This window comes from Myotis lucifugus, unplaced genomic scaffold (assembly GCF_000147115.1).
Source record: "Myotis lucifugus unplaced genomic scaffold, Myoluc2.0 scaffold_78, whole genome shotgun sequence".
Lineage (NCBI taxonomy): Eukaryota > Metazoa > Chordata > Mammalia > Chiroptera > Vespertilionidae > Myotis > Myotis lucifugus.
Window position 1 is genome coordinate 3,998,328 of NW_005871126.1, and position 27,332 is coordinate 4,025,659.

Genomic DNA, 27,332 nt, shown 5'->3' on the forward strand with positions numbered 1-27,332 from the left:
GAGATTTACTCAGACCTATTTAAGTCCCATAAAAATTGAAAGAAGGTATTATTGTTGTGTGATATAAACAAAACACAGGAAAAAAGCAATTACTGGTCAAATTTTTCGATCAGATACTGCTTTTAGATTTCCTTACTTTATGTCTGTATATTTGATCACACTGAATAATCACTATTCATCCAAAAAATATTTCCTAAGAAGCTTATATCAGCAAATAATTCTAGTATAATTCTATTTTTAATTTCTCCTCTCACCCACATTCTCTTACATACCTATGCAGGTAGTCAAGTTCCTATATCCACGTTAGGGGGAGAATCACAGTGATACAGTTTAGATATATCCACAATAGGATAGAGTAAGATTTGTCTCCAAGACTAGATTTATATTAAATGTGCCTCAAATAAATTTCTACATAACTTATTCTTTCCAAAGGAAATTTAAAAACAGCAATTAGTGTTGAAAAGTGCTGACAACTGAAAATAGACCCAAGAAGAGTAAATATTAAGAAGATTTTTTAATAAAATTCAATACACCTATAGAATAGTGATTCAATGTGAAATTTTGACTCATTCAAACTCTGCTCATTGCCTTTGAGAAATTCTGAGTGGCAATCATAGCCTCCTTCATCAAATAAGAGGATGCTTCAAACATCCTATATAATAAAAGGCTAATATGCAAATCAACCGAATGGCAGAATGACTGGTTGCTATGATGTTCACTGACCACCAGGGGGCAGACACTCAACGCAGGAGCTGCCCCCTGGTGGTCAGTGCACTCCCACAGGGGAAGCACTGCTCACCCATAAGCTGGGCTCACGGCTGGCGAGTGCAGCGGCAGTGGTAAGAGCCTCTCCCACCTCCATGGCAGTGCTAAGGATGTCTGTCAGTAGGACATCCCCGGAGGGCTCCCGGACTGTGAGAAGGCTGAGGGACCCCTTCCCCCCGAGTGCATAAATTTCGTGCACCGGGCCTCTAGTGATATGTAATCCAAGGATAACTCAACCTATTTGCTGTGACACTGCCGTTTTCTATGACACGATCAATGGACAAGATGGTTTTAATCCATGCTTTTGTTCCCCAGCCACTAAGTGCTTACATTTATTGAGTTAAGTTTAAGCATATGTTTTAAATTCAGTGTTTTAAGCTGACATGCTGATTTCAAAAGACACATAATCATATTTTAAGGATTTTTATAAGATTTCCAAACTGCTAGATTTGACTACAGTTTTACAAACTGCTAATGAACATAAATTTCAAAAGAATTGACCCACGATTTCTCATATTTAACATCCAGCAGTGCTGTTGCCTAAATATTTCCATTTGTCCTCCACATGGGAAGATTGCACTCCCCTGGACATTTAGTGAGGCCATGTGAGGTCAATGAAATGTATTCACACAAGTGTCATGCATCACCCACTGGGTAGAAGGTGCTCAGAGCCAGTGTGTGATTTAACATGTTCTCTTCCCCTGCTCAGGTGACTGGGGAAGCATGTGTCAAATGGAGCTTCCTTCAGAAGTAACTGTGATATGCCCAGTCTTCCTGCCACGCCACATGGGAAATAACAGGAAAATCCTCTTTGTAATAAGCCATTAATATTTTTGTGTGGTTGTTGTTATTGCAGCCTAACTTAGCCTTAAAAGTCTCACTAAGTCCTTTGGAGGTTTCTAGAAGATTCTTGAGTAACCTGATTACTACATATACCTGGTTGTGATTGTAAGGCTCACACTGAAAATTTGAATAAAAGAAAAGAATTTTTAAAGCCATTTTAATATGGAATGTGTCAACAGTTAAATTCCATTTGCATGTCTGGAAATAAATTTGAAATTTTATGTGAACTATGGATGAAAAGGGGTATGGTAATAAATAATGAATTCCTGAGTAGGTCCTGGTGAGTTGTCATACCCCAGGCCTATAACTTCTTTAGTGAGAGGTTTTTAAAGCCAGCCCTGTCCATTGTCCTTGTGAATCTAGGTTAGCACATCTTTGAATTGCCAGAAGTAATACCCCTCAAAGGCATAACCACCCTCAAGAGAGCACATAATCTTAACTATCCTATAATCCAATCCCCACCTTGCTTTCTCCCACTTCATGTAATTTCCCTTATGTTCTCTTCTTAATTTCAAACGCATAGAAGAAACTGCAAAACTATTATTCTCCAGAGCATTTGAGGTCTTGCTTCTGGGAAATTGTCATCAGTTTGGGCTCAAATGAACTCTTAAAAAATTCTCTACAGGTTTGGATGTTTCTACGTTGATAGAACAAAAGGGTCAACAAGTGGTTCAATAAGTAACAATAAATAAGGAAGGTGAAAGGGAATGGGGATCCAGGGGTGCAAAAAAGTCCTCAAGATGGACACACTAATCTAGGGAAGGTAGAAGAATGAGAAGACAAAGGGGATTTAAGAGAATGGAAAATAGTTCCAAAAGAAGCTATAGAGCTTGGCAGGGCCTGTACACCATGGGAAGGAGGAGGACATGTGCTGTAGACCCTTAACTTTGCAAGGTTGTAAGTAGCTGCACTATACAATCAGATCTATAGTCCTGAAAGGTTTCTCTCTGTAGTTTGAAGGCAGGTTGAAGAGAGGAATGAGTGGGAATAGGAGGGTGAAATGAAACAAAAAGAGTAATTGGGAGGAACACACTACTCATCCTGCTCCAAAACATCCCATGAGTGACCACAGCTTATGGAATGAAATGTACATCATTCTCTAGAGTCTATAGGATTATAGGTCCTCCAACATCAAGATAGAGAGGCTAGTGTCAAGGCCCCAATCTCTGGCTACAAGTTCAACTTCTGACAGATACTTGTTGTATTGATGCCCTGGTTCTTTATCCACACATTCTAGTTGTTGATCTATCATGAAGATTTAAATAAGATAATAAATGTGAAGTTGTTACTGGAGGAAAATGTGCCTTGTCTCCCCTTGTTGCTAGTGGGGATGGGGTCCTTGTGATATCCCGAGAAAAATAATTTTCTGAGACTCACACAGGAGGACGCAGGATATTTCCATGGAATTACATCCCTGGGTTTCCAAAGTCTCATTTTCCTGAGTCCAATCATAGAAGACGTGTAGCTGGGGTTTCAAGAGAGCTAAAATCAGAGCTAGTATCCAGGATTTTCACTCCCTGTTGCAGCAGGGTTCAATGCAGCACCAAGCTAGCTACAGTCCATCAGCCATTGTGTGTGGGGTCCAAATGGAGAATGCCAGGGAACAAGAGAGCACACCCCGAGCAACAAGAGTCCCAAGGGCCTCAAAAGCAAAAGAGAGAGAACTTCTTTGTTTAGAGGGTTATATATTCAAAATGTTAGCACCCTTGCAGTGACCACACTCATTCTGTCCCATGACTTCTGTTCCTTATGAGTGGCAGTGAGCACCTTTTCTAGTCAACCTAACTTTTCTGGGCATGCGTCTATCTTCCCTTCATTGAATCCCTTCCCCAGTGTTTTGCAGGGAAGATGGCTTTCCTTTTGCTCCTTTCTTATCCTATATAATAAAGAGCTAATATGCAAATGGTCGTCACACCCTTGCGCCGGGGCCAGGGGACCTGAGGCCACGCCCCCCAACCCCCGGGGCCAGGGGACCTGAGGCTGTGCCCCCCGCCCTGCAGGGCTTGACGGGGGTGGGGCCAGCCAGGTCTGGGTCTCGCGCGATTTCGATGCACACGCAGGTGGGCGAGGACTTGACTCTGGGTCCCGCGGCTCACCCCAGACTCTGACAGGAGAGAGATTTTCATATACATTTTACTAATTTTCTTTCATCTCTGACACTTCTATTATAGAGAAAGGGCAACTAACAATATTAAAATATTTCCTCTAATTAATTCCCTTTTAATGTGCACAAATTTCATGCACTGAGCCACTAGTTATTAATAACTACCTAATTACAATGGTAGCAAAATGCTTATTTTAGAAAAGTATCTGGCTCTTAGTAAGGGTTAACTAGTTAATCTAGTGCATTCTATGACCCATAGCATAAGTAAGCCATTATCTTCTCATACTACATTTTTTTTATTCTTCCTCAACTAAGGATGTTGCCTTTGATTGATCTTTCCCTAGTCTCCACCTGCTCAAATTCCACTCACCCTTCAGGATCCAGCTCAAATGCCATATACTCCACAAAGACTTTTCTGAATGCTCCCCACCACTCAGGAAGTAATATCTTCCAATTCTGAACTATAAGGTATTTTCTAACTGTTTCACAGCACTTGGTTATAAATTATCTATGGGATAAAAAATAAAAATAAAGCTCATTCTTCTCAACTGTACTATATTTTCCTTAGTCAGTGTTACTTCTTATCTATCCATGTATATTTCCAACAGTACTTCCTTAAAATGCCTTGAATATACTGATCTTCATTGTTGAATAATTTAAGACATTAGATCCAATTCTAACATATAAACTGATAAAATATATAATCCTATATAATAAAAGGCTAATATGCAAATCAACCTAATGCCAGAACGACCAGTAGCTATGATGTGCACTGACCACCAGAGGGCAGACGCTCAATGTAGGAGCTGCCCCCTGGTGGTCAGTGCGCTCCCACAGGGGGAGCTCTGCTCAGCCAGAAGTTGGGCTCACAGCTGGTGAGTGCAGTGGTGGTGGCAGAAGCCTCCCCCGCCTCCGAGGCAGCACTAGGATGTCTGACTAATGGCTTAGGCCCTCTCCCCACAGGGAACGGGCCTAAGCTGTCAGTCAGACATCCCCTGAGGGCTCCTGGACTGTGAGAGGGCACAAATCAGGCTGAGGGACCCCCGTGAGTACATGAATTTCATGCACCGGGCCTCTAGTATGTAATATTTTTATTCATAAGGTGCAGAAACATCTATTTCACAAAACTGGACATGTTCTCTTCCTTTTATCTATAAATAATCAAAGATTAGATAGGTCAAATGACTTTTCTCAAATCCCATGACATGTTGATGAGAAATCCTAAAAGAAAATTTATAATCTGATTTTTTTTAAAAAGCCTAGCTCCTGTATCCAGCAGCAGAAAGAGGGGAAAAAAAAAAACACCTAATCTTCCACAACTGGTCAGATAGCATTCTTCACTCCCATAACCATAAAGATGTCCCCAGGCAGACAGGTATCCTTGTAAACACATGGCCATTGGAAAACACTTTGCTTTTCATTCCGATTCCACCAACAAGTAAACCTAGCATTTCCTGATGCCTTTGTCTTGGCTGTAGTAAAAAGCATCCATGCAAGAAGTTGTGTAAGTGAGAGGACTTATTAAGAGATAAATTTGCTCTTGAAAAGAAACCCTCCCAGTAGTCTGATCATTGTAGCCTGAAAAACTTAGGGCCCGGCCCAGGTTTCTTTGACTAAGTGATCAAATAAAATTCGAAGGTCCTTAGGAACAGTTCTTGCTTAACCACCTGACTATAACTTTTCTGAAACAGACTTTGACCTTTAATCTCTACTCCATGAATTATTTTTAGTCAGTCGAGAGCAGCCTGTAGGATAATGGAGCTACCCTACCAATTTCTTTTTCATTATATATAAATTACTACGGGATTAAAATCTTTTGGAGGGAAAAACTTAAAAATGAAATCCTAGAACATAAATACCAAGCAGTATCATACACAGAATGCATCACTTTCACTTTTCATTCTTCACTACAAATGTTAACTAATACATTTTTATTAGGTTTTCTTCCAATATTACTGTAAAAATTGAATGATTAAGTGATGATAGAAATAATTTTTGCTTTCATAAATGTAAAGAATCAATACTGTGGGTATAATAAAACTTCAAGTTTCTCCTTTTTCTATTGACTAGAAGATAAATTGATAAAAATAGATGAAATTCATATTAGATGTCATGTATGAATGTTAGGATAAAAATAAATGAGGATTTTTCCAATTTTGTCTTGGTCTCTCTCAACAATTAAATCTTACTGCTTTCAACCCTTTCCTTCCAAAATTACCTGAGATGGATGAGACTTTTAAAGTCTTATTTTCATTTTATAGGCATTATAGAAAAATTGCATTCTGAAACTAAGTGAAGTTTTCAATTTTTGTAATTCTCAAGCTGACATAAAGACAGAACATACTAGGCAACAAGAGAATCCAAGAATCAGGGGTCTGGCTCAGTGATTAAAAGCAGTTACTGCACGGGAAGCAAGGCACAACATCGCTGGCCTATGGCTGTGTTGCAGGAAGCACGCTATCTCAGAGCATCCATATCTTCTGAAGATATGACAGCAGCTAAATTACCCCAACATTTCTACAGTATAGTATGTGTCTCAATGCACACCATATTTTTTCCACTCTATATTTTGCATTTTTTTTAAATGAATGACTTTTGAGCCACATCTTCTTATATCACTAACATGCTAAGTGCAATGTCAACATCTGAGAATAATTATTTCTGTGTATTCACATAACCTTGGAATGCTGAGAACTGTATTTGGCTTAAGACACACATAGCAGTCATGACAACTCCGCCTTAACATTATATACGGCAGGCTTCTTTAAGAGAGAAAATATTATGTGGTAAAGCTTTACTCAAAAGCTGGTTGTGCTGAAGATAAATTGGAAGTTTAGGAGGCTGGACACCTGTGAATAGTTAGGAGCTTCCTTAAAAGAGGACTAAGCGGAACTTGATGAACGATGAAGAGAATGAACCTAATTCTTCCCAGAGACATTCTCTACATCCAAGAATAGGAAGCCTTCATTACTAGCTGGAATCCGCTATAGGAAGTCAAGAAAAGTTTTAGTGTTAGCAATATACTTGCATGGGCCTGCTCAGGAAGACAATTATAATGAACTTGAAAATTCATGCAAGAGTAGGCCTTCCTTCCCCTGGCTGCTGACATCGGCTTCCCTCCAGCACCCCGGATCCAGGCTGGCTTCCCTCGGGCCGCCTGCAGGCACCTGCGACCGGGCTGGCTTCCCTCCGGCCCTGGCTTTGTCAGGAAGGACGTCCAGAATGATGTCCGGAAGATGTCTGGTCTAATTAGCATATTACCATTTTATTATTATAGATTACTTGATTTGATTGGTGGTATTACTGGGGAAAGCATTTTTTTTTTGTACATAAAAAGTGGACTAGCTAATCTGGGGGCGGGGGGGGTAGTAAATCAACAACATAGTGCTAACCTTCAATTCAGCATATTTCCAACTTTTGAGCCATGGTCAAAAGGAAGTTCAACATGATAAAATGTACACTGTGTGAGTATAAGTGTCTGCTTTCTCTGTAGGCCATCACCTAAAATATTGCAAGCACGCAGTATGGACACATTACTCACACAACACTATCAATTTTTGTTTGTAGAGTCCATACTCAAAGGGATTACACAGCATTTAGCTACAAAAATACCTTAAATTTTACCCAGAACCCATGGCAGGCATGGGGAAGAAGGGGGGGAACAGAGGAGAAAAAGGAGTAAAGTCACAACTCCTAGAATTACAGAGAAAGAAAAATTAAAAATTATTTCATCTATCCTGCAAAGAAAAGCTAAACCTTGGTAAGGCTGGAGGAGAGTTGCTTTGTAATCACATAGAAAAGGTTTGAGTATTAGATACAGAATCTGAAAAAGTAGTTCTTGTTTTCAAATATGCATGTGATCTTCATGGAGAATTTAAGCCACTCTTGGTCTCAATTGACTCCCTTTTCCCCTGTATAATACAATAAGATCTTTTTGACAGAATACCCTGAGCGCCTGAGAATATGTGCCTCATGGAACTCAGAACAGGCAGAGTAAAGCAGCCCTTATTGTCCTCAGAGAGCAAAGGTGACCAGAACCAGAATCCCAGAGATGAAATCATATATATCTCTTGATAAATTCCCAGTTCCTCTGACTAAATATTTCCCTCAATCCCAGACACTATAACTGTCAGTCATTTTTGGTCTGTTATTCCAATATGAAAAGTCTGACTTTAGCACCATAAAAGTCTTGGGAAAAAAACATTTTTGAACACTGGTGGGCTCATGGGACTGATAATGGAATATGAACCTTTCACCCTAAAATGGTTCCTTGGGAACAGAAAGCAGCATATTTTTTTAGTATAACCCTCCTGTGCCCCTCATTCCCCCAGGTGGTGCTAAAACATTCAGCAGCTGCTGGCTGTCAGTGTTCCTGCAACATCCTGACGTCTTTGGAATGATCAGGGTAGATTTGAAAATGTCAGCCCCAGGGCTTCAGAAAATGTGCATATACTGTAATCACCTGGGGATTTGCTAAAAATGCAGATTTTAATTCAGTAATCTAGTGTGAGACCTGAATTCTGCATTTCTAGCAGCTCCCAGGTAATGCTGACCCATGAATCTTCCTTTGAGAGGCAAGGCTCTATCTACCTATTCTACCTTAATCTACGGAATCTAACTTTCATGTCACCACAAACATTCCTATGCTCCAAGAATCATTATCATGCCCAATACCAGAAATAAACACACACACACACACACACACACACACACACACACACACACACACACACACGAGAAAAATTCCGGTTTCTCTTATTTAACTTGTTTGTCCAGATCCAACATTGTATTGTATGTACCAAGACCACCTTGGGGAGTCTATAACCTGACCATTTCTAGCTTTTTACCTACACAGAATATAAAAGCATCTATACATTTGTCACGTGGTCCTCAAATATAATTACTATTTCAGAAAAAGAGAAAACCAATTAATCAAGTTAAGTATCTTATTCATGGTATCTCATAACCAGGTGTTAGATTCAGGAATCGCACTCAAATTTTGTGACAAGTCCCCCTCCCCAACCAAGTCTAGGTTCTACCCACTATAATGGTGCCTTTCACAATCACCCACCTTCTCCAATCACCCAGACAATTTTCTCTGATGTTTGTTACACTATTGCTCCCTTGGTTATATAACAAACAAATAAACAATATCAATGTCATATGGGGTTGCTTAGGGTTCACTATTTCAGAACATGCTGTATCCCAAATGAATTTCTTTTTAATCTGGAAGAGAAGCCTAAATTCTTCTGGATGACACATAGCTGAGTAGAAGATTTAGGATTCTCAAGATGATTCAACAACACAGAGATATTTTTGATCAATGTGAATACAAATGCTCATTACAGATCATCAGTGTTAGGAATTAAGTGAAAATGCTCCACAATCAAGAATCTCATGGTGGCTCCACAGCAACAAGGCAGGCAACTGGGATTCCCTGTGACAGAGTGTGACACGAGAAGCACCGCCTGGCTGTCTGGAGTCTGAGTCCAAGAGCCCTGGGCCACTTCTGCTTGGTTTTCTGCTCCACCCCAGCTCCCAGAAAAATGCCTGGTATATAGATGGTGCTCCCTAAATGCTTTTTAAATCAAATCAAGCTTGGGCGTCTTATACCACTATTCAATATAATAAATATCAAACCCTGCTTAAAAGTGATACCCTCATTTCTTTCTAAGTGGGTTATTTTTCACATCAATTATGAATTAAAATTTGTTTTAAAATCGTGGATCCTTGAGAAAACCAAAGATGCTCTCTTCTTCACCAAATGACTAAAAATTATTATTTAGTATCTGAAAGATAAAAACCCAATGCAATAAATTCCACCCCACATCAATACCCTACAAACAGAGAAGGACAGTCATTGGCATGCATGTATTTCAACCCTACTGTTCACGATATTGTGGGAATCTAGTTTCTGATTTTCCTTCAGATCTTGGTTCAACCTGCATTGCATGAAAAAAGTCAAGCATAGGTTCTTCACAGCACCACGTACCTCCCTTTCTTGAACATGTGTTTGCTTTAACTGTGTCTGCCTCCCTCTGAGGACAGGGATTGTCTGCTTTTGCTGTCAAGTGCATCCATTGAACCTGCCCTCTCAAGCTCCTCACCAGGTCTAGGAGTTACTAAAAAGTAGTAAATATCCTCTAAAGACAATGGATTCTAAATACCCTCTCTGGCTCTATCCTCACATGAAGAAAGATGAGACAAGTGGTTACTTGGTAAGTCTCTACAGAGGTACAATACACCACACAGATTCAAAGCCTCTAGGGAATTTCACTGGAAACAAATTGTAAATTTACATCACAAATGCATGCTCCCTCCTGGTCCAAACATTCGGGGCACATGCTGTACTCATGAGGAAAAATGGCTTACAGATACTCAAGGCTGTAGTAAGAGAAACAAAGTCAGCTGACATGCAGAAAATGGAAAAGGTCACTTCAAAATTCATGTCTTGATTTAAGGAATCAAGTAAGATTAAGCACTTTAGTGATCTTTTAAAAGAATATCAAGGTTACACATGATTTTTAACAACGTGGGAGCCATCAGAAACACCGAGTTTAGGGAAGAACCACGCAAATTCAAGTTAAATGAGAACTGAGCTCAGAGTGGAAAACAAAACTGATCACCCAATATTTCTACAAGCAGTTCTGATTTCAAAATTGGTGACAGTGGAGGAAGACAACTATAAAGCATTGTGAGCACCCAGGAATTTCACCTTCGCATGCCCTTTGCCCACAACCTGTGAAAATTTCAGTATCTTCAACGACTGTAAACAGAGGTCTATAAATAATGAATTTGAAGGCAAAATTGTGACAGAGAAGACATCTATTTTATCTATGTAGACTCAGAAATATCTTTCTAGTAGCACATACTTTTCTCAACCTCACAAATTAAAGTCTGCGTATTTCAATTTTAATTTTTGCTGTTCTTCCAAATACTTATTCCTGGGGGCTGCTAAGATAGTCCTGCCTCATTCTTCATCTCATCATTTCTACACTTTGACATGAGGCCCAGAAGCACATCAGCTATCTTGTTATCCACAGAGGAAGACAAAATCAAAAGATTTCCAGGGACAATGGAGCCAGAACCCTTTGATGAAGACAAGCCTGAGACCTTCTAGACTTCCATTTGTGGGACAAAATACTTCTGTTTTTATGATGTATATCATTTTCAATTAGGTTTTATCCCTGTACACAAAAGCATACTAATATATATATGTTTTCATTGCTTAATAACCATTCACCTAAATTTCAAGAACAATTTTAACTAGCAAATGGAGTGGTACAAAATTGAACATTGCTTTTGGAATATAATACAGGTTTTATTAAAAAAAAACTGTGCCTCAGATAGTAGGCTAAATAAACTAAGGAATTAGCCATCTGAATTTTTATGATTATAGGGGAAAAGGTAAGAAGAGAAAAAATCATTTATGTTCTTCCTTTTCTTCTTTAAGAAATTTCCCAGCATTTTCTATATTCCCAGAAACAGTGAGACTTTGATGAAAGTTGGAAGAATAAAATCTTCACTTTTTGTCACAGAAAAGAGTACCTTAGTGTCTGGTGAACTGAGAAATTGGATAGATGCACATCTATGTGACTTTGGTTTAAGCTTGTTCATCTAATCACCTTAGGTCTTAGCTTATTCATCTATAAATAACATTTTCTAGTTCGAATGTTTCATCTGCATTGGCACATTATCACTGCTTTTTGTAAAAGATTTATGAAGGGGAAAATTCATACTCTAAATGATTGCGCATTTTAAAAGTGCTTACAGATTAATACTTGAAGTCAGATCACCAATCCACTCAATCTCATTTATCTTAAATTTTTACTTTAACTTTCAGAAACTCATGAATGTTACAGCAGTTGCATGATGCATTGTTAAACTAATGTATAAAATGACCATATTTTCTTTCAAAAGGTTTATATACAACTGAAAATATAAAGCACATAGGTTATCTTTGATTTCATGATTTTATTAGTTTGTTTTATGCTCTTCAACTATATTTAAAACACCTGAAATATAAATTAATACCATGAAAAATGTAAAGATATTATAGCTACATGTATGTCTAAAGAGCAGTGGTGTTTTGTTATACCCTTACCAGCCACACTATCTGAAAGACAGTGGCCTAACACTTAACCCATCTGATTTAAATTAATCCTCATAGCTGTTCAAATGCTCCCATTTTAGACAAAAAGAAGTAGTTTCAGAAGAGCTAAGTAAATTATTTTAAGATCATGGAGATAGTAAAAGTTTTTCATATCCTCCATTATGTAAGAGCATCCTCATCCTCTCAAATGATTGAGGGAACTCCCCCGCCACACACACACACACACACACACACACACACACACACAGCAGAACAAGATTTTAGTGAACAACAAAAAATCATCTTCTAAACCGTAATGGAGAAACTGTTTTCAGAAGTTATGATAAAACTTATTTTGGGGGGATTCATTCATTATTGCTTATTTAAGCCTAGTACCTTATATTATACTAGAGGCCCAGGGCATGAAATTCATGCACGGGTAGGGTCCCTAGGCCTGGTTGGCGATCAGGGCCAATGGGGGCCTTCTGGCTGCCAGCCGGGGCTTTCCTTCCCTGGCTGTCGGCTGCCAGCTGGGGCCTTCCTTCGTTCTGCGCCACCCCCTGGTGGTCAGTGCACATCATAGCGAACAATAGAACTCCCGGGCTCCGGGTTGGACTCCTGTGGGGACACTTTGCATATTAGCCTTTTATATAGATATTTAGAGCCAGACTTAGCTACACAGAGAATCTCTCTTTAGCCTCATTTCATTCAATATCCTTTATTTTCAAAACAAAAAATCAGTCTACCTGTTTTAGATAGAATTATAGAATGGCAAACAAATATTCACATTTTTATATTAGGGTGGTAATGATAATGTTTCCTTCCAAATGAAACAATCTAAGGGAGATGTTATTATTCTCTGAAAACTAAAAGATAGAATAGAGATGTTAAAAAAATCTTCCAATGAACCCAAATAATCCAGTATTATGGCAGTAACTGCAGCACAGAAAGAGTGACTTCCCTGAGCTGAGGAGTAAGCCAGCAGCAATCCTGGATTTGAGGTAGTTTCCCCACTAAATGTATCCCTCTCCACAGAGCCACAGTAGAAAGAGGACATACATATGTTATCTTCATTACAACATTTTCTTTCAAGTTCAATGAAATAGTGTATATATACATTAAAAGTAGGGAATGGTGGAAGGGACTCAGGCAGCATCCAATGCTTATATACCTAACAGGGAACTACTGATGTCAAAGCACCATATTTTAGAATAAATGCTAAATCTCTATGCAGTGACCCATTTCAATTTTGCTCACTTCCATGGTTTTGAAGATCTTTCTCTCCAGTAAAGTGCTTTCCTTTTGCTCCCATGCCGTAAAGTAATGCACCCTTACCCTCAAAGAAAGAATTTAAAAACTGAGTAATTTATCTCCAAAACAAAATATGCAATTTTCCTTCAGACAAAATAAAACTTATTAAAACATAGAAGCTCTGAAAAGACTGTCAAAGTACAGCGGGAAGGCTGGGGAGTGTTGGGGGGGGGGGTAAGAGATCAACCGAAGGAATTGTATTTATGCATATAAGCATAACCAATGGACACAAGACACTGGGGGGAGGGGAGGCCGAGGGAAGGTCAATGGGGAAAAAAAGGAGACATATGTACTACTATGTGTAATACTTTAAACAATCCTATCTAATAAAAGACAAAAAGGGTAATTGACCGTACCTTCACTACGCACCCCATTGGCTAATCAGGGTGATATGCAAATTAACCACCAACCAAGATGGCGGCCAGCAGCCACGCAGCTGAAGCGAGCAGGAGGCTTGCTTGCTCCAGTGATGGAGGAAGCCAATGAGTTCCAAAAGCAACAGCTCCGAAAGCAACAAAGTTTCAATTATAGAAGCTAAACAAACCCCAGATACCTGCTTTCAGCAGGCTGTGGCCTCAGAGCTGGACTGAGCAGGATGGCAACAAAGTTTCAATTATAGAAGGTAAATAAATCCCAGAATAAAAAGAAAAAAAAAGGAGAGGCTGAGAGCTTCAGTCGCTGGCCAGCCTGAAAACGGCCCTCATCCCCTCACCCAGACTGGCCAGGCACCCCAGTGGGGACCCCCACCCTGAAGGGGGTGTGGCCAGCCTGAAAACAGCCATCAGCCCCTCATCCAGGCTGGCCAGGCACCCAAGTGGGACCCCTACCCTGATCCGGGACACCATTCAGGGCAAACCAGCTGGCCCCCACCCGTGCACCAGGCCTCTATCCTATATAGTAAAAAGGTAATATGCAAACTGACCCTAACAGCAGAAAGACTGGGAATGACTAGTCACTATGATACACACTGACCACCAGGAGGCAGACGCTCAATGCAGGAGCTGCCCTCTGGTGGTCAGTGCGCTCCCACAGGGGGAGCTCTGCTCAGCCACAAGCCAGGCTGATGGCTGCCAGTACAGCGGTGGTGGTGGAAGCCTCTCCTACCTCGTCAGCAGCGCTAAAGATGTCTGACTGCAGCTTAGGTCTGCTCCCCACTGGCAAGTGGACATCCCCCGAGGGCTGCCGGGCTGCCAGAGGGATGTCTGATTGCCAGCTTAGGCCCAATCCCCCGGGGAGCAGACCTAAGCCAGCAGCTGGTCATACCCCGAGGGGTCCCAGACTGCAAGAGGGCACAGGCCAGGCTGAGGCACCCCCTCCCCCTGAGTGCACAAATTTTTGTGCACCGGGCCTCTAGTAAAATAAAATAAAAACCCACAGAAGCTCATTAAAGGCATGGTGTTTATCAAGGCCAGGGGGATTATATCAAATTATTAATATTAGCAAAAACTTCCTGGATTTAAAAAAAAATCTTCCTAAAGGATGCAGTGTGTGAATTTGCTCTACTGGGAAACATGAGGGCTTCTTCCTCCTTAGGAAAGGTACCTCCTTGGCCAAGCAGAGAACAAGGTGAAGCATTCATTTGTTCATTCAAAGCTTTACTGAGTGCATTTGTCTTCGCAGAGGTTTCTGTGCATGTGAACTCTGATGTATTAGGAGAGATAGCAAAAGACACAAACCATAAAAGAATCTTCTCAGTATCACATTTAAATTTTAGTCATAAAAGTTTCCAATTTTATTCTTTGCATCACCTAATCATTGGTATGAATAACATCCTTTGATTTTTCAGCAAGATCTCCCTCTTCTACTTCATAGCTTTTGAAGCAGTTCTTCAGAACTCTTACCCAAGGAAGTAGATTAACCAAATTATATCAGTGTAGGGTTTATTTCAACCCATTTTCCCCAAATCAGGACGATGAGGGGTCCAAAAATCGTCTCACTGTATTTTTGCAATCCCGTCAACTAAAACACAGGTGTGTTTTCTGCTCCCTTTTAGATAATTTGCAATATTCATAAAGAAGGAATAAAAGCAGGTGTGATGAGTACTTTGGCAGCTAACCACACTTTCAATGAACAGGCCCTGTTACTGTTTATCTCTCAGACAGACTTGGAAATTTCCAAGACTGTAATGTAATGCCTGCCAGGCCCATTAGAAGGAGCTACAGGGAACCTAAGTTTTCTGACAAATGGTATTTAGATGAGCCACTGACAGAAAATGCAAGTGACCCAAGAATATGAATGGAGTGCGTAAAATGCCTGGAGCCATCAAGATCTTGACTGCAAAGCGCCAGGAGATCACCATATTCCCGGATGGCCAACAGCCATTTTTGTCCACTATTCTTTATTAGTGCTGAGGCCCGGGGAGACTATCGGGGCACCCCTTCTTAGGAAAGCAGTGCTGTAAATCGCTCACTAGGATTCAGAGCACCTGGATGCTGACAGTTTCCTGGCAGTTTTGGATGCTTCTCAAACTATGCGAGATGATGCCACCAAGTGCCTGAGATAAGTTATGTAAGTGTGCACAGGAGAAAGCCAGAGTGACATTCGTAGTGGGAATGGGTGGCATTAGTAGTTGAAATCCTGACATACAGGAATGATTATGAATTTCCTCCTATATTGGTAAGTAGTTCTCCTGTGTGAAATGCTTAAATATTTAGAAAACAAAATTTTAAACTAATACCATTTTTAAGTTTCCATATTTGAAATGATTTAACCAAGGTCTCCTTTCCAAGTGTTGAAATTAGACCTGGTGTTAGAGATGAAATGCTCGCATCATCTTCCAAAGCAATCAGTCTCTACCTTTTACTGGCATTTAAGCAAAAGGTCATCATCCTAAACAGTACATAAACTTTTCCATTAAAAAAAAAAAAACCCACACAGATTCTTGGTAATAGCCAAGGAAGTATATTATTTCAAAATAAATCACACTATCACTTCTCCAAAAATTGTAATAATCTTTACTCTTCTGTTTCTTTGATTTTCTTGAAGGTGAAAGTTGCCTCACTTAAAAGCAAATAACTTGAGGACTAATAAATTGTCTATGGAGTTCTGATTACCACATATGGGTATGTGAAATTATCTCATGAGCCCAGCCAGTGTGGCTCAGTGATTGAGCGTCGACCCATGAACCAAGAGGTCACTGGTTCGATTCCTGATGAGGACATATGCCCAAGTTTCAAGCTCAATCCCCAGGAGGGGCATGCAGGAAGCAGCAGATCAATGATCATCGATGTTTCTATGTTTCTCTCTCTCTAAAATCAATAAAAAGTTATTTTTAAAAATTATCTCATTATTTTAGCAGAACTTTAACAAACAGCTTAAAATATTGAGATGATTTAAATAATTGCTTCCTTTTACTCTCTCAAGATAAGTTGTGTTATATTTATATTTAATCCTGCACTATGCCCTATGCTAAGTGCTTTCATACACTATCTCTGATTCTCACCAAAACATCACAACAAGGACATTATAATCGGTTTACATTTTATAAACAAAGAATCCAGGGCTTTGAAGGTTAAATGGCCTGCCCAAAGTCACAATTCTAGTAACTTATAGACCCAAAATTCAGTTCTGTCTCAATCTAAAGCCCAAATACAAACCCACACTCTAGCCACACTAACATTTTTGCCACTCGTCACGTAATCACAAACACAAACATTACCCTTGAACAATATCTGTCACTAAATTGGAGTCATAGATACTACTAATAACGATACTTCCTTCTCCAAGTTTTGAAATTTTTGTTTTATAGACTTTTTATGGCTTAAAAGATCAAAGTTTGCCACGTATTTCATTACTGCACACTGGGTCTGATCACCTGACTGCCTGAGAAAAGCAGTAGGCCACAGGACCAGGAAAGCTGGGCCATGAGCACTCCTGGCCACTATCTGTACGATTCGGGGCAAGTCTCCAAGTTCCTCTGTGACGGACATCTCTGATTCACAAATGACATCTATAATCACCCTTGAGATGTTTGCAGCTGTCTTTATGATTTTGATAGCATGCCCAACACTTCACACAACTGCACTCCCAGAAGCCACAATTAGAACATGTATGACTTTTTTGTTGCAGGGCTAACAGAAATGAAAAATGCGAGAGGCCCTTTCTTTGGACGAGGTAAAAAATGGGAGAATTCAGTGGGTTATTTAGAAAAATGAAAAATGACACTAAGGTCACAATTTATGGAAAGTAATTCAGATTCTATGAGGTCATAAAATTCCAATCTGAGATCTATGTTTGATGATATTTTCAAACCACATGCAATAGATGGTCTTTTAAAGAGCAGGGTCAATACCGGTTTCTGTGATGTCAAGTGATTTGATTCTGTTCTGTTAGGGGCAAACATCTCAGGATAAAATTCCAGAAAGGTTATTTTGGCTTCAAATATTATAATGAACTTTGAAAGACAATGAAACAATGCCTAAGATAAATATATATTTCATTTTTAAGTATATTTAATATGTGTAAGCACAAAGCACCTGAGAGGAGTTCCTCTTATTAAGTGCCATTCTACAAATATGTTTTCTTGAGAAAGCAACACCAGCAAACAGTTAAATACCATATGCTACAAGTCATGGAAAACAGAGTTTAACTACAGTTCACATAAGACTGAGAGCTCAAAAGAAGGTTATTTTGAAAATGCACCCAAATAAATTTTAAAACAGTTGGGGGCATTTTGTAGTTCAAGCTTACAACTATACGGCAAAATATGCAGTAGATGTTGGCATTTGGGTGATTGGTGGGTGCCAGAAAAACATAAAGAATCAGAGTCTAGGATATATGGAATGAATTTGATTCTTCTGTATTTGAAACAAAATGAGAAACTGAAATAATGGACATAGAAAAAAATCAACAATAACAACTACAAAAAGTAAATACACTCATTCCAATGGTCAAATCTAAATATATTCACTTTCTCTTTTATAACCCCTCTCTCCCAAAGTGTTTTTCATGTAGTAGGTGCTCAGTAAAGTGTTCATTCAGTAATCCCTATCTTTGCATTTGAAGTGAACCCATTGCATTAGTTAGGATAGACAGTCTTCTCACCCTACACAGCGGTTCTCAACCTGTGGGTCGCAACCCCTTTGGCAGTCGAAGGACCCTTTCACAGGGGTCGCCTAAGACCATCCTGCATATCAGATATTGACATTACGATTCATAACAGTAGCAACATTACAGTTACGAAGTAGCAACGAAAATAATTTTATGGTTGGGTCACAACATGAGGAACTGTATTTAAAGGGCCAGAAGGTTGAGAACCACTGCGCCTACAGGGTTAGTTGGCTAAAAATTGTTCTTGGGTTGAGAAAGTGCTTGTAAGACACAAATGTGAACAATACAATATGTATAACTAAACAGTCTACCATTCAAAATATTCTTTACCTCAGAAGGCCCATAGCTCTAGTCTCTAAAATTTTTAATCATTTTTTTTAAAGGGCTATAAGTTGCAGTACTCTACCAAAGGACAGTTTTAGACAAGGGTCAAAAGTAAGATAAAACAATGTTAAAAAGTAACCATTTGAAGAAAAAAAGAAAGAAATCATAAGTCAAACTATGTCTGCTATTTTTTTGATCTATATTCATCAAAGGCAATATTAAGCAATAAACCTTAACTATACTCAAAACCATTACTTAATGACATGCTAATTCATATCAACTAAAATTCACATGGCAGAATTATAAGAGGGTAGGAAATGGAAAGGTTCATAACATCAATGCTATTTAGAGTTAACAGATTCTACAAAATCCCAGTTATAATATTTCCCTAATAATCTTTATTTTTATAGATACTATTATATTAATATAAGTTTTTTAAAGTAAATATTCCAGTAATAAAACCCCTTTTGATGGAATTCATTCAAATACTTTTGAAGTACAGGAACAGAGAAAACAATTTGCAGTCTAAACCCTTGGATGCACAATAACCTCACTACTACTGCACATGCCTGGTCCTCTGAACATCAAAAAACCAAATAAAAAACTAAAACCTCCAAAATTTACAGATTGCAATTAATATACATATTAATTACATCCCTCTTTAATCTCACCCATATTAAACATAAAATATGTACCGAAATTGAAATAATAAACATCCAAACAGGAGAGTTTGATTCGTGGTGTTTCTTCACAATTTAACAGATTACAACAGAAAGCAAAAGTTCAATGTGGAGGACCTGAACTACACAGTCCATCACCACCTGGTGGTCAGTGCACATCTAACTCCCGGTAGGTTGAACTCCCACCAGTGGGGACAATTTGCATATTAGCCTTTTATGATATAGGGCAGTGATGGCGAACCTTTTGAGCTCGGTGTGTCAGCATTTTGAAAAACCCTAACTTAACTCTGGTGCCATGTCACATATAGAAATTTTTTGATATTTGCAACCATAGTAAAACAAAGATTTATATTTTTGATATTTATTTTATATATTTAAATGCCATTTAACAAAGAAAAATCAACCAAAAAAATGAGTTTGTGTGTCACCTCTCACACATGTGTCATAGGTTCGCCATCACTGATATAGGGTATTTGTTTACATAAAAAATTCTTAATAACTTACTAAGCCTATGTTAGAAGAATGTGTGAAATTTTGGAAATCACCATACCACTCAGGGCTCCTATTCCCACCCTTAAATAAGTCTTGGAAACCAGTCTGAGTAAAAGTGAACCAATGGTATAGACTTTTGACTCCTTTCATTATAGGAAGTAGACAATAGCCCCCCAAATCTAATCTTAACCATAACAGCCTTAGGACCTTAATGAATTTTCCAGGGATCTTCACCAGCTAAGCCCAGTGAGTATATAAATACATAAATTTGATTTTAGTGAATGAGAGTAATTGAATCTAATCTTCAGCTACATACAGGAAGTCTAACAGCAAGACCCGGCATCAGTCCCATTGTTAAGGAGAACAACAAACTACTCCCATTATTAGACTAATTGATATAAAGTCTCCCCCATCATATGGAGTTAAAAGTTGCATGTAACTTTCATTATATTGATTCTACTTTTGCTTTCTCGAGCAACATACAAGTGTGACCACTTTTCTTAAAGGCAACCTTGTAACTAATTGGAGACAGGTGCTTTCGTTCCCCTTTAGTCTTCTCCAGGCCACACGGTCCCACTTCCTCTGTTTCCTACACCATTTCCAGACTTCCAGCACCACAGTTTGTCAATGTCTTTTCTAAAATTATGGTGTCTTGGACAGAACACAATATTCCAACTGTGATCTGGCCAGTGTGAAGTACGTCAAAGATATGACTTCCCATGATGTGGACACTCTATTTCTATTTATACTGCCTTAGGAAGTCTTAAAGAGGTTTTTAGTTTTTTTTTTCCTTTTTCTTTTAAGCAGCTGCATCATTCAATTGGCTTATATTAAATTTGTAGTCAAGTAAAAGCTCCAGATGTTTTTTAAAAACTAAATGTTTTCATCTTCAGTTTTCACTTGGAGCCAGCCACCACTTACTTGAGGAACAGGCAGAGAATTCAGATGTGTAGCTGCCTGAGAGAGGGATACATATCTGGGATCCTCCACTCTTATTTTGTAACACAGTCTCTTCTAGTTGGCACTGTCATTGCAAAAAGCTTCATAAAGAGAATTAAGTAGTTTGTCTTTGAGAAAGTCTTTAATATTCAAATATATATTTATGTGTAGTATTGCTTATGTTATATTTAAAATATGCTGGTAACTATTCTGAGTGCTTTAAATAATATAAGGTCATCTTATCTGGATAACATCTCTGTGAAGTAGATATTGTTATTATAAATAATTAACAAATGAAGAAACTGAAATGCAGACAATTTAAGTAACTTGTCCCAAATAGCACAGCCAGTGAGAAGCATTGCCAGGATTCAAAACCAGGGAATCTGGAGCAAGTTTTGGGCTCGTAGTTATTAGATTATGCTGCCTCTTGACCCTAAAATACATGCTTGGTAAAATAGGCACTGTGTCAGCCACTTGGGAAACAAACAAAATAATATATCATCATCATCATACTTCTATGTTTGTCTTAGTTCCATTAAGTAGATAACAGATAGATAAATACATAAATAGAACTATTATAAGCATCACAGAAAAAAAGTCAGACATTCTGAGGATAACTTCATATTTTTGAGCCCAAAATATGAAGATCACTGATGAAAGGATTATAAAGTTTAATACCTGTAACGTGATTCAAATAATGCCTGGCCCACCCTGAGTGCTAGCTCTATTTAAATATCTACTTTATAAACATATTTATTCATACAAATATGCATACATGTAAATTCATATTTATCAATCACAAAGTTCCTAGGGCAAGAAAGAGCAAACTTTTAATTAAATAGTAATGAAACTTCATTTTAAAGAGTGAAATATTCTCTTAAATATAGAAGAAAATCACGGTGAAAACTAAAGCAGGCAGGCTATCTGAAACACTGAATGATGGGGAAAAAAATCACTCAACTTCTTTAATATCCATCTTCCAGTGGAAAGAACTTCATTATTTTCATGTATATCAGCAACATGTTTGGGAATTAAAGAAAAAAACCATTCTGAAAAACACCAGACATTACTGGTTACCCAAACCAATTCAGACACTTGATATTTTTGGCAACCCATATATGTTCCTGCTAATCCAAGATTATCTTAAACATGTTTTTTGTCAATTTCTTCCAAATGAGACAAGACTCCATAGACTGTCATTTTAGCCTCAGGCTAAGGGTTACATACCAATAAAACTAGAAGCATCTCATCACTAGAACTTCCTCATTTGGCTTTGAAGCTAGAGAGAGAGAGAGAGAGAGAGAGAGAGAACAGGACATGACAGCCCAGATGGACAGAATTCAGGAAGGAATTCTACTGTCATTACACCACGTTCCACTGTCTCGAGATGGCTGTGCTTTTGTTGATATTGTTTTTTAAAATTACAATAATTCTTACTATTCATCAAAGCTTATCATTGGCTCTTTGGTTTACTCTACAGTGAATGTCAGTGATGAAAACTTTGCTTACTTTTATGATTTCCCAATAAATAGTTATTCTGACATGCACATGTGGCAGTTTCAATGTAAATCATTCATAAGACAGCTGGGAACATTATTCCACACCACCTCCCAAACAATTTTTGTTTTGTATGAATAGGAGCACTACACTGCTAATTCATCTGTGAATTTATTAGAATTTTCTAATAAAATAAACTCATAAACATATGTTCAAATTCGTAGCTTAGAAAGTTGCCATCATATATACTCCTCTATATCTATTTATATTTATTGAACTAGTTTCCTACTGAAATGGAAACTTGCTATTTAGGAAGAGTAAGTAAAAGGGAAAAGGGGGAGAAAAAGAGACAGAATGTGAGAGGTCTACTGTTGGCAATTATCCCCCCCAAATACAAAAGGGACAAGATGTTTTGTGGCAGCTCATGTCTCTATTAATTACCACTTTTTTTCTTTCTCATCGCCACCATTACCCATCCTGACAACTAAGAACTGACCACCTTTTTCTCATAGGCATTCAATAATACAGCAAGAAATAATATGCTTACTACAATAGTGTTAAGAATTTCTAGCAAAAAAAAATTATTTACTTTGGTAAAAAGAAGTTTTACTTTGGTAATACCTATTTTCTCAATTCAAAAAAAATGCAAAAATCAAAATTTTTTAATTAAACAATTGACACTTTATTTCTCATAATAATTTTAAAATAAAAGTACAATTATCTATACTATGTATATCATCATATTATATAATCTCCAAATTTCATAGTGACAAGTATTTATACACACTGTACTGGGCAACAGAGAATACTTTTTTTGGTCTCTCCTAGCAGGCTGCAAGTTTCCAAAGCTAACTCCTGAACCTCTGAACATATATTTAGGAATCAAAACGTTTGCTTTGGGGGGAGGGAAAATTAAAGAAGTTTCATTTTTGCTTTAAAGAGCATTCCCAAGGAGTGGTGACTCATTTCCATTACATATCATCATAATGAACACTGTTCTCCTGGCTTTCATAATAGTGTGAATTCAAGGTCATATGTGTAACATATACTTACCTGAAATCCAGCATATTCATTTGGGTATATATGGGGTATCTCTCGTGTTCTTATTCTGATATGAAAGGTATTAGCACTATGGTTTCAAGAACAATTTTTTTTAATCATAAATACAATTTATGTGTGATTTGAGTCTGGGCTAATTTCTAAGAAACCATTCAGCAATAATGGTCTCACCTAAATACCCTGTGAAGCTGCAATTAATTAAGGGACTGCTGATTCTAAGAACTAGGCAACCAACAAGGGCATGAGGGGAAAATTATAAGTCTGGATGCCAAGTTCTGAGCAAATATCAACAATCCCCTTTTCACTTTTTGTGCATATATATATATATATATATATATATATATATATATATAGAGAGAGAGAGAGAGAGAGAGAGAGAGAGAGAAACTAGAGGGAGAGGATAATAAGAATTATATGAATAATGTTAAATAAAAAGTATATACAGCCTGGCCAGTGTGGCTTAGTGGTTGAGTATCAACCTATGAACCAGAAAGTCACAGCTAGATTCCAGGTCAGGGCACATGCCCAGGTTGTGGGCTTGATCCCCAGTTAGGGGGCATGCAAGAGGCAGCTGATCAATGATTCTCTCTCATCATTGATGTTTCTATCTCCCCTCCCTCTCCCTTCCTCTCAGAAATATATAGTTGTTGTTAAATTTGCCTCTAGTTCAATAATTATATTGTTGATATTCAGAACTTCTAGAGAGCAAAGAATGAATCAACTTCCCTGGTTTAAACTTGTCTTAAAACATATTATTTTGTTAACTTGAACATCTATGATATGCCTTGAAAATGTACAGCAGAAAGCAAAATCACAGAGGAAGCAAGAAACTTTACCAATATATCTAATCTAGACAGATGTTTGCTTGTAGTTTTTGGCATCCAAAATCTTTCTTCCACACATTGCAAAGATGCCGGTTTTTTAAGCACAGCCCTGGCAGTAATTAGAACTGGGTTGGTGCACAGAATTTTTACAAATTCTGCAAGTGGAGATTTCTTCTTTTCATATGGATCGAATCTCGCTTTCTTTGAGATCAAAGCTTTATTTTTCATTCAGCTTTCTTCCACCACTTTCTGTGGTATGTATCCCTTGCACCATCTTCCCATGTATCTGGGGTGATAACAGTACCGAGTCTCCTTTCACATTTTTCACACACCACCTTCTGCAATGGGTCCCTTAGCCGCAGTAGCAGCAGCAGCAGCAGCTTGAAAACATCCAAAAACCCCCAATACTTTCTACTTGTAGTTTGCATCACCTCTCACCAACTTCAACCTCCCTGGAAGATGCTGCTACTTCTTCACCCTGACACTAAACACAAGAACTGCACTCACACCCTAGTTCTCACTCAGTTACATGTACTACTAATCTTTCCACATCTTTAGCACCCAAGTGAATGAAAACCCCACCTTCTACCCCTACCTTTACCACCACTAGCCTTACCTGGGGAAGTGAGTTCTGGCAGAAGTACTTATTATTGCAGCCAGAGGGCCCTGCAAACCACCAGGAGGCCTCAAGAGGAATTGGAGCTGTTGTTGGGCCCTTGTTACAAAGGGAATCAAACTTTCAGGAGACACAAAACGTAAGTAGCAGAGCAAAACACAGATCAGCCACTCACCAGGGCTAAAACCTCATGCATGAGAGTCTACTTAACCTTTATAATTATTTCTAAACCAGAATTAATGATTCTGAAAGTCTGTTTTTGAAGGAACACCTTTGTTTGTCCAGGTGCACGAAGCTGTTTCCCTATGCCACAGAAAAACAAGTTCAAGGCACTATGAAAGTGTGCACTTAAAACGATCGCTTTAATCTCAGCTGTACGTGCACTATGAAACATTTCAGGATTATCTCAAGGAAGAAGTCAACCAAGGCAGATATGAGTGTGTGAGTGCATATATATGAGTGTGTACAATGTGTCTGTGAGAGGGAGAGAGGGAGAGAATGGGGAAAAACTGAGTTCCTAACAAAGCAATTGCCATTATTTTTTATAACATTCAGATCTATGACAATACATGCTGGAAGCCAATTCCAGCATGACAGCAGGGCTGAATCTGGAGTGGCTAAAGGCATTTATTTCCCCAAACCTGAAAAGAGATGGATTGCTTGCTGCCAGACAGCTCAGGGCATCTTAATCTACATATTATTGCCTCCTACTGGCCAAACACCTGAACAGCCATAGGCAAATTCCCCCATTCTGACAATGCTTGTGTATACGGAAACCTTACCCTTTGAAGTGTATATCTCCACCTTGCCTCAGGACAATTTGTGTTAATAAAAAGCATGGGGTCCTGAGACGAGGAGATCTTAGTTTCTTAAGCTAGGCTCCTCTGACCCCCAAATGCCTTTCAAAATTATGCTTCGTCTCTGGACTCTTTATTAAGTTACACACAGCCCCTTCTCCAGATTGCTGAACCCTTCTTAATGCTGGAACAAGAACCCCAGCAAATACAAAGATTTACAAGGCTTTATGTTAAATGTGTATACATTGCCTTTGTATATTTTGAGAGTATGTATCATTTACTAAAAATGTGATAAACATGTATAAATACATTTTGAAAAATGAAAGGCCACAGTTCTTGCAGAAATCTGAATATAGAGAATGGCATTATAATTTGGTATGGTATAAAACCAGCATAACTAAAATCAACCCAGCCTTCATTGGCTACATATTCCAGTGATTTGTAGTATTCCAAATGTAATTATCATGCAATTGAAATTTGACACTATTACTGTTACATAACTATTACAACAAATTCGGTAAAAGTATCAGTATTGCACATTAAGTTATCAAAAAGTATAAGGTGTATGTCTATATTCTGACAATCACACTATGAAAGACAATACATTTTTAAAAGGTAAAAACACCAGAATATTAAATCAAATTTCAAAAGTCTATAGCAATTTTAACTGCATAACCTTTACAATTTTAAGAATTGTCTCCAAGGCAAGAAATTGATATGCTAGTAACTCCAAATGCCTTTTAGAATTCACATATTCCTAAATGTATAAAAATATTCATATATGTCTTCACTTAGAGACCATTTAGCAAAATTTGCCTGCTTTTATTTTCTTATAGGGAGAAGGAGACCATATAGCAATGGTAAATGGGTTATTCTCTAGTGTCCACCTAAGGCTAGATGGAGCCATTGTCAGGTCATTCCATATAATTTTTAGTACATGACTTTGTTGGAAATAAGTCTGTATTAAATCATGTGGAATTTGTTTCTGACAGAATCATATTTTCTAAAACAGAACTTTACATTTGTTATAATGGATGCCCTCAGTAATAACATAAAATAGAATAAAATTTATTTTTATTCAAAGGTATTAGCTCCATACATAATCTAAAAATTAAATTAAAATTCTTTCTTCTGAAAGCACTTCTAATTACCAAAGAGGCACTAAATAGCAAGTTAATGCTACCCTAAAATTTAAAAATAAATACAGCAATAGCTAAAAAAAAAAAGCAAGTTGAGACTTTGCTATTATTGTTATTTAAGAAATTTATACTATGCTATTATTGTTATTTAGGAAATTTATACTATCATATTAGCAAAACTTCATAATTTAGGTGGGAAAAGAAAATGCAGTTATTACACCATCTGAGCCAAGTTATCCTAAGACTGGCTAGTCTCAGAGCTTGGATTTTTCCAAATATTTGCCCACTCTTGACTTTATGTTGCTCATTACCAATCTATGTTTTTAGGACTTCAAAGGCCAGCTATTCCAAGGAGCAAGAAGCTAGACAGACATGAAACCTGAATGCCACTCTTAGGAACACAGAGTGCTCTGGCCCAGCCACAAAACCAGGCCTCATTTCACCTCTCCCACTTCCTGTTCATAGCAAAGGTTAGAAACAGATTCTGTTCCCAAGCACAAAAGTCAGCATGTCTATTTTTTTTTTAATTTTATTACCAATAAAACTCTAAGCAGAACACACAGGTACAAATGTTTTATGCTGTTTTCTTATTCTATACCAGAGTTATAAACTCTTAAGATGGATAGCAATGTAATTGTTAAATTCTACAGATTAACTTGGTTGCAATTAAAGCAACAAACATCATCACCAATAGAAAATTCTCACAATCTTGAGTTGCCCGGTGAGAATATAGATGAACTCTTATAAATACATGTATAAGAACATAAATTTTATCATCAAAGTTAGAGCTATTATTAGTAT

General features: G+C 38.1%; 1 protein-coding gene and 1 pseudogene across 1 annotated transcript in view; both read right to left on the reverse strand.

The window, feature by feature from the left end:
- Positions 1 to 27,332, reverse strand: part of PDE3A (phosphodiesterase 3A) — a 247,103-nt gene that overhangs the window by 173,378 nt on the left and 46,393 nt on the right. The gene's annotated exons all lie outside the window — the stretch shown is intronic.
- On the reverse strand, positions 24,005 to 24,407 carry LOC102443202 (annotated as a pseudogene).